The sequence below is a fragment of the Astatotilapia calliptera genome, chromosome 14 (assembly GCF_964374335.1).
Source record: "Astatotilapia calliptera chromosome 14, fAstCal68.1, whole genome shotgun sequence".
Classification (NCBI taxonomy): domain Eukaryota; kingdom Metazoa; phylum Chordata; class Actinopteri; order Cichliformes; family Cichlidae; genus Astatotilapia; species Astatotilapia calliptera.
The window spans coordinates 5,484,881-5,498,535 of record NC_137435.1 but is presented as its reverse complement, the minus strand read 5'-3'; the positions used below and the strand labels follow the sequence as shown (position 1 = coordinate 5,498,535).

The window sequence follows — 13,655 nt, the reverse complement described above, 5'->3', positions numbered from 1 at the left end:
TAAGCTGTCGCTGCAGAGGAAAGTTAACTTCCAGTTTTTGATACTCGGTTTCACATATTATGACTTCTGTTTTTTTCAGTTGCAGAGATTAAGCAAAAGAATCAACACCAGAACAAATATAAACGAGATTCCCCACATTACCAGTTGTTTCATGCATTTTTGACACTGCGCCCTGGTGACAGTACAAAGCTGCAAAACTCTGCCAGAACCCGTGTGGCGTCTACGTAACTAGCATACCTTAGCTTCCCTGACTCCCACTCCCCTTCAATGACTTGTTACAGAAAAACCTGAAGGTCTCGGTCACTTTCACTAACCTGTTACTGATTTGTCTGTCCAGTGCTTTCATTCACAGAGCCCCCTGGCTAGCACCAATTAACAGCGACATGCACAGACACACACATTCCCTTAGAGGCTTCTGCACCCAGCACCCAGCTGGGGCAGATTAGTCACCCTCAGCACCCTCCCTACTGTGTAGCCACCCTTATCAGGGAGCTCAAATTAACACCCACACATGAGAGACTCCCCCATTACTGGTTCTGATCTGACTGCATACCATCTTTGTTTTCCCAGCTACATGCAAATCAAGGCCAACCCTCCTCCAGTCCAGATGGTGGTGGTAATGAACCCAAAGCTCCGCGGTAAATGTCAAACGTGCAAGGAAGAACGACATCTGCATTTAGGCCATCTAGAAAAAATAAGTTTAGTTTAGCTAGCATCAGCTAACTGCTAGCTATTTATCACATAGACCCAATAAATTTATGGACTATGAGCAAGATGCGTATTTAACTGCTCTGTCAAAGAGGGTCGGCCCGTTCACTACAGCTCAGAAGAAATTTCTACATCTGTTGGTTACGCTACAGCAATTCTTCTTCCTGTTCCAAAAAACTGAGCTAATCCTCGACCAATTCTTGGAAGCACTTACATTCCTTTTGATACCCAATCCAGTCTGCCATAGACACAAGCAGTGACTGAGCTAAAGTAGGATCAAAGGTCAATAGCTAAAGGTGTAAAAGAAGGTAAGATATCCATCAGGTGAAGAGCAGCTAAAAAAAAAAAAAGGAGGACACAGGGAAATAGTTAGAACTCAATTTATAAACCAAACTCGGGGTATTAAAAAAAACAAAAATCACACAAAGTAAATTGCAAAATGTCCACAACACCACAATCTTAAAATAAATGTTCTAGAAAGTGTCGCAGCAATCGGTCATTATGCTGCTGGCTCCTCCTCCATGTCTGACTCCATGGCTACTCCCAGGTTTTCCTGATATCAATCCTGCTGCACCAACAACTGTGCTGGCCACCAGTTGACTTAGCCGGTATAGATCATTAGCTTAATTGTGGGTAGGAAGTAATATTATCTCTACTACAACAATAAGAGGAGTGATATGGCTGCCACCCGCCAGCTGAACCTGCTGTGAACCACTTCCCTCATTAATCAGAGCAACACAGCTGGCTAATATGTGTTATAGTTCCATGTTGCATGTCTCCAACCTAACCGACACAGCAACGAAGTTCAATAAAAAAACCTTTTCACATGCAGGTATTGTGTGTTTGCTCTTTCATTTGACTGCCATTTTTAACAATAATATCAGTAAACATAGCAAACGGATATGTTGTATGTTGTGTCCTAAGCTTCCGAGATCAAAGGTCAGACACCCAGCACCACATTTCAATCAGTACCTCTTCAGCATCTCTTGGTAGACACAGATAAAGCTATAAATTGCCATTTTGAACACATCGTGCCTTCTTGTGTGTAGTGCAGCAGCATGTGCTTTCCATCAAAAACAGTGAAAAACAAGGCCGGTCTGTGGCGACAGATTGGACACAGTGTAATATGGTTTGACGCGTGCTGGTGTCTCTAATGGGCCAAGTTGTGTTATGGATGTATCCATCCTGTCTGTTCATCCGTCAGACTGTTTTTCCTACCTAAAATGGACGTGGTCTGAGGAGGGGGATGATGATGAGGAGGTGGGTGGAAGGACGAAAAAAGCAGGGGGAAGGATTGAAGGCCAGTGGTAGGAGATGGAGGGGGGGCGACTGCTGCCAGGGGATGAATGAGGGCTACTATGTCTGCTGGCTCCAGACTCTGTGCATGTGTGCTCGTGTGTGTGTGTGTGTGTGTGTGTGTGTGTGTGTGTGTGTGTGTGTGTGTGTGTGTGTGTGTGTGTGTGTGTGTGTGTGTGAGCATGCGGCTGAACAGGGCTCCTTGAGGAGAGGTCGACAACCTCTCACGCTCAGGTACACAAGCTCCACTTATTTTCACAGAAAAGCCTAAAAACACACAGTTGCACAGTTTGGGCCATGGCAGACGCCGTAGAAAAGGAAAGGAGCCGTGATTATTTATAATAACTGTTGACGCATGTCCATCAGTCATTTTTAAGTTCACAGTTAAGACAATTAAGAGACTCAGTGTGTATGTGCCTGTGTTTTCTGCACTGTTTGAAAGGTAACTTGCTGTTTTTTTATGTAAAAGTGGGTGTACTCCCTCAACCAGTACAATAAAAAGAAAAAAACAACAACAACATTTGTGAAATAATGTCATTTCTCTCGCTTTGTATCTCTTTATATATCAGTGTAATGAGAACCAAACTTTTTCACATTTTTTGCACATTTTTCATCACTTTATATAATTGCTGTGAGGTGTAGCATGCTGGTCTAATGTCTGAAAAAACAAAAACTATGTTTGCAAAGTTGCGACCTAAAGATTTACTCCTTCGTGGTTGCAGTATTTTCTGCAAAAGTGAGACTTATTTGTGTTTTTGTTTGTATTAGTTCAGTGAAGTTTCAGGACTAGTGGTGGCCTCTGAACACAACCTGAACCTGCTAAAATGAGATGGAGACCCCAGACATGCAAAGCTATGTTTTTGCCTATATCCTGCATTGTTTTTTTGTTTTGTTTTTTTATGAATACATGTTATTAAATCTCTTATTAGCCGCTAGTTAACAAGCTCAATAAACAGTGTCAAACTTAGCTTTTATTGCATGGTCTCCAGAAGAATACACCAGACTGTTTCAAACAAGTGACAATTAGTGCTTCTTTTGGCGTCACTACGTGTTGCTTGTTGGAAAAACAAGGAAGGTAATGAAAGAACTGAAAACTTTTTTTGCATATTAAGGTCAAAGATTAGCTGGAGAAACTGAAGGCTGATGCCTTCAAATACTCAAAATGGTACAAGCCACAGTGGCAGCAGCAGAAGAGTGAGGCTGCAGGTGAGAAAGCTGTAGATGTTCCCCAGAGTAACAGCAGAAGTCAAGTTTAGCATGGTGCTACTTTTGGCTCTTTTGCTAGTCACCACAGATATTACATCACAAAATTTACGAACAAAAATGTTTCACTTTTAAAATATAATGTTGGATATTTAGCTGTAAACATGTAATAACAGAAGTTTACACGCGCTCGTTGCACGTTTTAAAAAGTTTTTTCTCTCTAAGCGCCAGTAATGTTGCACGCATTTTGAGACTCTTGGCTTCAAACACTTGTCAGGTGTGATAACTTTTTTAAAAATGTATTTTCTAGTTAATACAAAAATCTGGAAATATATTTCAGCAAGTAAGGAGTCGTTTTTGATTTGAGGCACAACTCTGTTTCCTTTTCACTAATGCTGAAAGATCTGTGCTTTTAATAAATCAACACCAGTGAGTAAAGGACAAAATTAACTATTGTTATCTGACACTTCATTGTTATTAAAGACAGGAAGCATAAAGGTATAAAGGCTGCAGATAAACATCTCTAATTAGACACTGTTCAATTACAATAGTCATACGTAATCAAAACTAAAATCAACCACAGCACGGCACCTCTCGTAGAAGAAAACCTGTAAATATACAAGAACAAAATACCAACATTCAGCTGTGATATTTGCATTTGACAAAGTATCAGCATTATAGACATTAAAGGGAATGAGGATCTTATTTCTGCAGCTGCACACCATTTGGCACAACGAGAGACAGAGCAACAAACAATGAAGTCACGTTGTCTACAAATAGCAGGCAGGTTGCTTAAAAATGACTCACATGATTGTCTTCTTCTCAGTTTTCCTTCCTGCCATTGTCAGGTGTTACTTACCTTACGATATAAATGCCTCGAGGTGACTGAACTGAATAAAACCAGTGTAAACAGCACTCCAATAGCTAACACACAACCTGTCCACATAAGGCTGTCTCAGAGGGATCTTGCATCATTTACACAAGCATCCATAGCCGGTACATTCAAAGCAACATCAGTTAGCCCCTAGGCTTTAAGTCTATTTCAATGTTCACAAGCCCCTGTAATTATTAAGCAGTGAATGGTGAACTAACTGCAAAGTCCCGCAGCTTTAAATCTTTCCTAAAAAAGAAAACATGTCTGTCAAAAATGCCGGGCTTACAAATGGTCTCTCTTGCCTTCTTAAACGTGCTGAAGGTTAGGAATGTCCAAGCCTAAGATACTTTCCCCTCTCTGCCTCTCTCTTTCTTTCTCATCTCTTAATTTCGGGCTTATTTCCCCGCCATCAAAATAAACACCTGGAGAGCTGCCCTTTTTCATTCAGATGCTCCGAGTCGATGGCCTCATTTAGGGCCCGGCTTTCTTCCCGTAAGTGTGTGCCTAGTGTCTCTTCAGTCTATGTGTGTGTTTCTCTAAAGTATTTACAACACACATTAAAAAGCTGATTTTTTTTACCCCCAACCCTCCTGCTTTGCCCCTCCGGCCCAGGCGTGGTGTCTGACATAACCGGTACTGGGTTTCTCTCTGTGGCCCTGCGTTCCTGGCAGATAGAGGGGCCATCGACCGCCACTGGGGGAACTTTCCTGGCTCGGGGAAGCCACTAGACAATCACACCTTTCATGGGCCGAAGAAAGCACCGCCCGTCCATTGGCTCGTAGGCCATGGCCAGGGAATTTCTCCCTCTCTCTGGACCCTCTCTCACTGTTTTTCTGTTTCTATCTCTAAATTGTGTTTTGGTTGGGGGGGGGAGGTTGCCACTTGTTGATTTCTGTCATTTCATGTGCATTTTAACAGTGAACTGCAAACACAGAGGGGGCTATTAAAGTTGAGATATTTAAATTTTAGGCCACCGATAAAGCAGTTGTCTAATCATTTTTCATTTTACGTTTTTGTAAAAAGAAAAGAAAAGAAAACAAAATATTGACTTCTAAAATGAATGTTACACATAAAGTTAATTTTACACGGATGCAACATCCTAGCACGAAAACTGGGCATGATCTGGCTAAGGTTAAGATGCTAAAATGTGAAAAACTGGTTTTGCAACAAAACACTTGCATGTATTTGCATCAGCAGAGGCACTGCTGCTGCTCAGAGACCTCAGCAGGAACATGCTCACAGCAGTTATATAAGTCAGAGCGAAATAAACTGAAAGTCTTTAAAAAAAAATCAGCTTTAGATTGCGTTGATGTGTGTTTCTCTTATATCGCTTCCTTTGTGTTTAGGATGTAAAAGTAAACAGTTTTTTTTTTATATTACCTCAAGAAGAAGAGATTCTTGTCGAGATTACTAACAAGTTTTGAGCAAACAAGATTCACAGCCCTTCTTCATCTTGGTCTCTGAAGCTTTCCTCCCCCATCTTCTCCTTCTAGATCCCCACTGAAGCCACATCTGGGTTTACAAAGCTACCTTTTTGCAGGTTTAAATTTAGAATCACCTTCTCTGGGACCACGACTCTTACTGAAAGTCATCCTGAAGTGAGAGAAGGAGAGAGAGAGAGACATTTTCTAAACTCGTCCCTGTAAATTAGCAGGTTTTGTGAAAACCAATTTGGAAAAGCTTGGTTTGGAAGCATGAGGGGACCAGTTGTGATGTTGTGCTGTGTGCTTCCCGTAAAGGTGCTGAGTAGCTTTATTCAAAGAGCTGTGGTAAAAAGGCCAAATAAAGATCAAATCAACACGGAGGAAGCTTGAAGGGAGGGCCAGGCATCTGCGCAGCGGTAGGGGCAACCTGGGACATGGAAAATGTAATAAAAACCTGGAGCTGAAACATTCACGGTATTAATCAATGTGCTGTGTCACAATCACAAGGACATCGCGGAGTTGCAAAATCCCACTTTTAGCATGACTTTGATACTCCTGGACTCATCAGCGGTGATGTTTGAGCATTACAAAACCTCAGTCAAGAGACTCAGTGGGGTTGATAAAACTTCTGCTTGTATGTCAATCCTGTCCTGACATCGACGCAACACTTGGTGCCAAATTAATCGCCCTAAAACTTCTGACCCTGACGTTGCCCTGCGTGTGTTTGGCTGCTCAGAAGGGCTGAACTGCAAACCCTTTCCATCCCACCTGAGTGGGCACGCACCTCATTTGCCACCCACTATTTCAGCCTGCCCTTTCACAGCCTCCACATATTCTGCTCTCTTCTTCTTCTTAGACTCCTAAATGTGGTGCTTCAATGGAACATTGAGTTCTAACAGAATGATCTGCTTGAGAGCATCGATCAGCATCATATCTCGCCTTAGCTTGTTTTGTGCCGGCTGTTTCTTTATTTGCCTTCCCGGAACAACTTTCAGCTTACAATCTTGTGACGTTGCTAGAAGACAAGCAATCTCTATGACAAATATCTGATGCTAACATGCAGAATCTGCAGGCGAGGGACATGGTTTCTGCTAGCAGAAGCTTCCTGGTTTGTGTTTTTAAAATGCTTGAAAGAGGAACTGCGTTTGCCAAAATCTAATCTCAACACAATCAGCTACAGTTTGACAACAAAATGGTGATCTGTTTGCTACTTATATCATTAGCAGAGCAGTCAAAAGTGAAACTGTACACAGACCTGTGTGTCCAGCACATGTTCTCATAGGGTATCAAATACTACCCTTCTGTCAAGTGCTGCTGGCAACCCAGAGACGTGCACAGTGCGTCATTTGGCACCAGTGCTTTGATGCAGCAGCACGTGCATTATTAGATGCCAGAAGAAGAGCGTTTTAATCTTTTAAAGAGCAGTAAAGTCTGTATTAGGAGGCTTGTTATGAGTGATTTAAAGCTGTCTCCGTTTGAAAGCTCCCACTTTTGCTTTCTTTTCACTTGTTTCATTTTTGCTGATGTTTTATCTTTGCTTCCACCATTTAGTCTCGGTTGCAGCACTAAAATGTGCTTGATTGGATTTAGGAAAAGTTTATGGTTTCACTTCAAAGACGGCTCTTTACAGCATTAGCTCTGTAAAAAAAATAACACCTATCCATACTTTTAAGTGCAACATGATTGTGATCTTTGCAGCAGTCCATGTGTGGCAAGATGGGAGAGTTGTGTGTTACAGGTGCAAAGGACACTTTGGGTGCAACTGTGAGACACCACTGCTGACCAAAAAGCTGCGTTTTCATAGGAAATCCCGTCTTTGAGAGAGTAGTACAATAATAGTATTTCTGCACTTCTAAAAACTTTTTTGACTATAGGGAATACTACGCTGGCATCATTGCTACTTGAAGTTGTTTTTTCCCCACCAAAATACTGTTTCAGATGGAAGCAGCTTTGAAAAGTGCTGCTAAGCAGTTGGATGAATACACAGACGTTCACACATGTGCATACACACACATGCACACACACCCTGACATGGATCAGGAGAGGGGTGGGACCAGCCATGCAGAGCACGCTTGCATCCTGGTGTCACGTCAGCCATTTTAATTCCTTCCAGGAACTTGTGAGGATTTTCACCGTGCTAACAATGTGTACTCACGCATGAGTCACACACACACTTGCAGCACATCCCTTTTTCTCCCTATTCCCCTCTCCTTCCCTGTCTCTTCTGTCTGTTGCTGCCCCCTTTTTTTTCTCTCTTTCTTTCCTAATTAAAAAAAAAACGACATCAGCGGCGGTGAGTTTGCTTTTGTGAGAATTAGCACGCTTGAATGTTTATGTACCTGAGCAGGTGTCCATGGACGGATGCAAACCTTGTCTCGTCTAACACGGCCCGCTGCTTTTTAGCTGCCTCTCCTGTCGTCTACTGCCATCCACACTGAGCCGCTCTCTGCTTTCTGCCCAAACTCCATCATCTCAGGCAATCAAGCTCACTCAATGTTTCTTTCATAAAGGTTGCATTTCACCCCATCGTAATTTCTCCTGAACCTTCGTCGGGCCAGAAGCGTCTGTATCTATAGACTCATTCAGGCCTGGCTGAGCAGTAGCTGAGCGTATCTCTATAACCGTGTTAAAACCAGGCATCTGCAAAAATTTGACCTCAATATATATGAACTCACATATGAATGAATGAGCAGCCATTTTACCCCAGTGAAAACTCTGCCTTCTAACTGATTCAGTCCCATACACATCCATACAGTGTATATACTGCATAGTTATCCTCATAATGATGTTTATACATGACATCAGCATGGGTACTTCCATCATTTCCTTGTACACTTCAAAATGAGTTAAACACACTGATGATTTGACAACGTATGACATCTTCTGAGGTTGGCGATCACGGAAATGATTTGCAAATCTCATAAACCCATAATTTATTTACAATAGAAACACAATAGAAAACATTTCAAATGTTTAATCTCAGAAAAATCTAAATTTTAACAAAAACATTATCTCTTTTTGGCAGCAACATATCTATGTTTACCACCATGTAGCGTCCCCTGTAAATGAAGAGGACCTGAGGACAAGAAGACAAGAATCTCCTGGACGTCTTGTTTGACAGAGCATTCTGGCTGATTAACAGTCCTGGCTCACACTTGCTTTATTTTTCATTTCACGAAGTGTCAAATGTTTTCAGCTGGTGAAAGGTGGAGACTTCAGCCAGGCCAGACTCTTCTGCTGAAGCCATGCTGCTGAACTGAGCCCTGATAGGAAGCTGGGTGGTTCCTTTCCTTTTTAGGATGAGGATGCAGAGGATGAAGAAACCAATTTACCAAATATTACCAAATACCTGTCTGTCAGGTTTAAATAGGTGTTTGTGTTTTGTGAAGGGATGCCAAATGCTATCAGTTTTCTGTAAAGCAAATTTACCTACGGGTATAAATAAAGTAACCTTGAACCACATTTTTCACATTTGTCTGGCTTAAGAACCGTTTTCCACTTAGCTCCAGTCCATTTTAAATGAGCTTCACTTCAAAGGGCTTCTTCTTTGCATGGTAGAGGTTTAACCTGCATTTATGGATGGAACAGCAAACTTTGTTTGCAGGCAATGATTTTTGGAAGTGTTCTCAAGCCCACACAGTCATTTTAATGACAGAATCGTGTTAAACCCTGTTTTTGATGCAGCACCATCCCAGGGTCTGAAGATCACAAGCATCCAGAATGCAATAAATTATATCCAATATACAGATTTTTTCCCTTTGCATGCAGAGAGTTCTCCAGATACTGGTAAAATCTGGGATTCTTCACAGTCTTCACACTTTTGTGTTGAGGAATATTAATCTGACAGAGCTTATTGAGTCTCAGTAGGTCACAGACTGCTGTGATACCAACCAATTACAGCACAGACTGTGTCACCAATTTTTTCTACTTTTTAGTTTTTTGAAACTTTAAAAATGACAAAAGCCAAAGAGAAATGATGTTGCAAGTGTAGCTATGTTGGAACTGTGAACACTGGTGGGCAGCTATTGTCACACATACCACTTTGGTCACATACCTCCTCCTGAAGGCAAACAAGCATGACGGATTGGGGAGCAACATTCAGTCTGAGTCTCAGTCACTAACATCACAGAGGGACCAAAATAACAGACAATACCACTGTGTAGTCTGAGCCCAGTATAAAGCAGCACTTAAGGAAGAAGGACGGGTTTAGTTAGATACTTAAGACAACAGAGAAGAGCTAAACTGAGTCACGTTAGAAGTGTCACAAATAAAAATCCAATAGTGGATTTGTTAATTCTGAAAATAAAAATGTAATTCACCTTTCAAAAAGGCTGCACATTTGTGACTGAGTAAGATACAAGTGTGTTGTTGTTTTTTTACAGCTAAACAATGTCTACAGTAATTGATTCAGATTTTTGTGACTTTCGTGTTTTTCCATTCAGCGTGAGCCTCTGATGAGGACGTTTCCAATTTCAGCTTAAAAACACAAGCATCCCGAAGCATATCCTGTCTTCATAGTTGCTAAGAAGATAAACTGATCATGAGACAACATTAACGTTTCAGCGGTTTCAATAAAAGTTCACCTAACAGTGTAGGTGCAGCAAGCGAGATGCTGGCTGAAAGCAAACAGAACAGGACTGGGAAATAACTGGTCTGACTGGTTTCCTCTAGATGCTAATAATGGTGAAGGGAAGGTGAAGGTACGTCTGAAAATTTTCCATCCCAGAGTTTATTTTTTGTCTTCTAGCAACGTTCATAAATTAAGAAGTTGGGAGGAGCTATGACATATTTACAAAAAGAAAATCAACAATAAAGAGGAAGAAAACCTTCCATAACTGTGTACGACATCATAAGCCTGATTTTAAATGAAATATTTTAATATGAAGTTGGTCTCAATGCACGATTTCGCCTTAATACTTTGCATTTTTTTCTTGTTTAAATAAATCAGTGTTTGTTGGTTCATGTAACGCATCATGCAAATAAGTGTATCACCCAAAAACCCTGTTATGAAAGTACTTTTTAAATATAACTTTTTGTATGCCAGCAGATCAGTGTTGAAAACTGAACTCTATAGTAAGCATGACTCATCTTCCTCTGCTCTTTACATGAAAACCCAGCAGATAAGATAAACAGCAGTTTGTAAATTGCCTTTTGAAATGAAGCATTTATCACCTGACGAGCACCTGCCTTCCTTTTTCTCCATCTGGGTTTTGTTTGAAGTTGAATGAGCCTAACAGGTCAAACAAAACCCCTTATGGCTTGTTTGCTCGTAAAGACAGTTAATTAAAACTCGTCGCCCATTTAAAAGAATTACATGACTTATGAGAGTTTCAAATTGATTGAACTCTCGGGCATTGTAAGGCTGAAATTAAATGGCAGAGAGATGGGGGGGGGGGGGTTGTTTTTATCACAAGGCATTTCACCCATTCATACAGTCAAATATAAAATAATATATTTTGCCCACACTGGTATAGAGACCTATAGAGACCTGTCACTATGGAAAACTGTGTATTCCCCAGTCGGTTGGTGAATAATTGTCGGGGGTTGCTGACTATGTGAAATCTGGGTGCTTTGTGATTGCTCATCACTACCTGATTGCAGTGGTTGCCCATAGTTCACATCATAGGCTTTTAGTAGTAGTGTTCTACTTACATACTGATTGTTTACCCACACAAATATGTAACTCATACAATAAAAGTAGTTTCCCCAGTGGACAATTCAGTTCAATCCAATCCAGTTTTATTTATACAGCGCCAAATCACAACAACAGATATTGTAAGGTAGACCCTACAATAATACATTCAGAGAAAAAACCCAACAATCATATGGCCCCCTAGGAGCAAGCACTTTGGTGACAGTGGGAAGGACAAACTCCCTTTTAACAGGAAGAAACCTTCATCAGAACCAGGCTCAGGGAGGGGCGGGGCCATCTGCTGCGACCAGTTGGGGTGAGAGAAGGAAGACAGGAAAGAAGACATGCTGTGGATGTCTTTCTTTCTTCTCTGTAGCGTCTTGGCCTTAAAATAAAAAACACTTAAAGGTGACAGCTGTTGCTAGTCTGCACTATATAAATAAAACTGAATTGAATTGTAAGCTCATTCATTATTTTTTATATGTCAAATCCCTGCAAAACCATCAAATATATATTAAGTTGTTGCATTAAAAAAACATGTAAAATTGAGCAGGCTTGTTTTGGTCAGTTTCAATATAACCTTTTTGTTTTCTCTCTCTAAAGCTCCCTGCAGAGTACTTCATAGGATTTCCTCAATCCTTCTATAATGCATCTACTTATTTTGCAAGCAGATCATATGTATATTGTAGCTGTGAATATGTTAATATAAAATAACAGGACTATTTACATACATGGTCAAAGGCCCTGGACTCTCAGCTATCTCAGTGAAGCAATGTTGACCTTTGAGCCAATCAAAATGTTGGGAAAGTTTAGCCTAATGTAAGAAGTGAGTGTGATGCATCTGACTTTAGCAGGTATGGTCTGAGAAGACTGCTGAAATCTGCTTCACACTCCTGTCTCTCTTTGGCTCTCACATACATGCCATAAATAGATCATATACATATATCACAGTCACATCTACTTTCCCTCTTTTGCTCTAAAGCACACTGCTGCCTACACATTTTACACTCACACATGCATGGAGACAATCATGAAGTCTACAAAATACCACAGACATCATTTTGGGACTCTGTGAAAAGTTAATGTCCTTTATCACGTTTATCACATAGCACGAGATCTCACACCTGGAAAACCACGCAGGGGGCACGAGGTGGGACAAAGGATGATCGCTTCATTGCGACAAATTCACCAGACTATTACCTGCACTGTCCTCGCATAATTGCAACCCTGTCATCAAGCACACTTCGTACGGAGCTGGCTGAAAACGTTTTATGTCCATCAGGTAATCTCTAGAGAAGCTCAGGGCTGCGATGCACGTGTGAAAAAAGCTACACGGACTACAGACTCTGCCACACGCACAAACACACACACAAACACAAACACAGGCTTCCTTTCTGTCCCTTCTCGGGTCCATTAGTCCCACAGGCAGCAGCCGACAGGACGGAATTAGTGATACGGCGGGTGATTTTTCACTGCTAAAGTTGCTCTCGGCCAAACCAAATAAATAACACCGCCATTCATTCACTTTTCCCTCCACAACCAGTTTCCCTTCCCTTTTAATGGTTTATGCTGAGAAAACACACATGCACACAGACAAACAAGTGAAGATGAAGACCCACTCAAACCTCAGCAGCACACTGACAACACAGATACAACACAGAAAAAGACATATATGTGCATATGTAGACACACACGGTCACGTGCTCACTAAACACACAAACACACACAGAGAGAGTGAAAACACACACTCCTTCACCACGTTTGGACATAAATAGCTGGATAAATAGAAAGCCGAGAGTCCGTTTTAAAAGGGTCTGGTTGAAGTGAAAAAAGGTCAGAGCAGTTCTCAGAGGCCTTAAAAAGAAATACATACCTTAACTGACCCAAAGCAGACCGAACGCATCAACATGGCTTCTTGTTTTTAAATACAGTTTCACTGCTTCAGTGGGGCTGATATATTTAATGTAGGAGGACACAGTGTCCTGTTTTTTCGCTTGTTTCTTTTAGCAAATCTTGCAGGGACTCGTCCAAGTTGCACTGCAAGTTTTAATTTTTATAGCTCAAAATTAGTCTCAAAATACCTGCTTTCCAAAACAACACTTGATAGTATCTTGTTAAATAGAATTATTATACATTAACGATTAGGATAAGTGTAATAGCTGTAAATCATTTAAAGCTTCTCTTTGTAAAGTTTTGCAAAAAAGCAGTTTATACCAAATAAAAACAACTGCATGATATTATCAACAACTGTATCTCTTTTGTGATACTTCCTTATACTTTTTTAAAAAGAACATTACTGCAGCTACTGAGAAAAGGTGTACTGAAAAAGGAGAAGCGATGAGAGCAAAGATGATGATGATGTGGGTGAATGGATGCGATTCAGTGAGGAGACAGGCGTCTGGCAGCGAATCTGGTCCGGGTGGAAAGGAAAGCTCGTTTCACCACTGGGGAGACAGAGGAGTCAAGTTTTTCCTTGTTTTCCCTATTAATAGTTTAAATAAATACTCAGGTAAACAGA

General features: G+C 41.0%; 1 long non-coding RNA gene across 1 annotated transcript; it reads right to left on the bottom strand.

The window, feature by feature from the left end:
* Nucleotides 1–11,227: 11,227 nt before the first annotated feature.
* LOC145419982 (uncharacterized) lies at nt 11,228–12,564 on the bottom strand. The gene is made up of 2 exons (XR_013901258.1): nt 12,338–12,564; nt 11,228–11,522 (listed from the first exon to the last, which is right to left on the bottom strand). It is a non-coding gene; the product is annotated as an uncharacterized LOC145419982 (long non-coding RNA).
* Between the last annotated feature and the right edge of the window lie 1,091 nt (nt 12,565–13,655).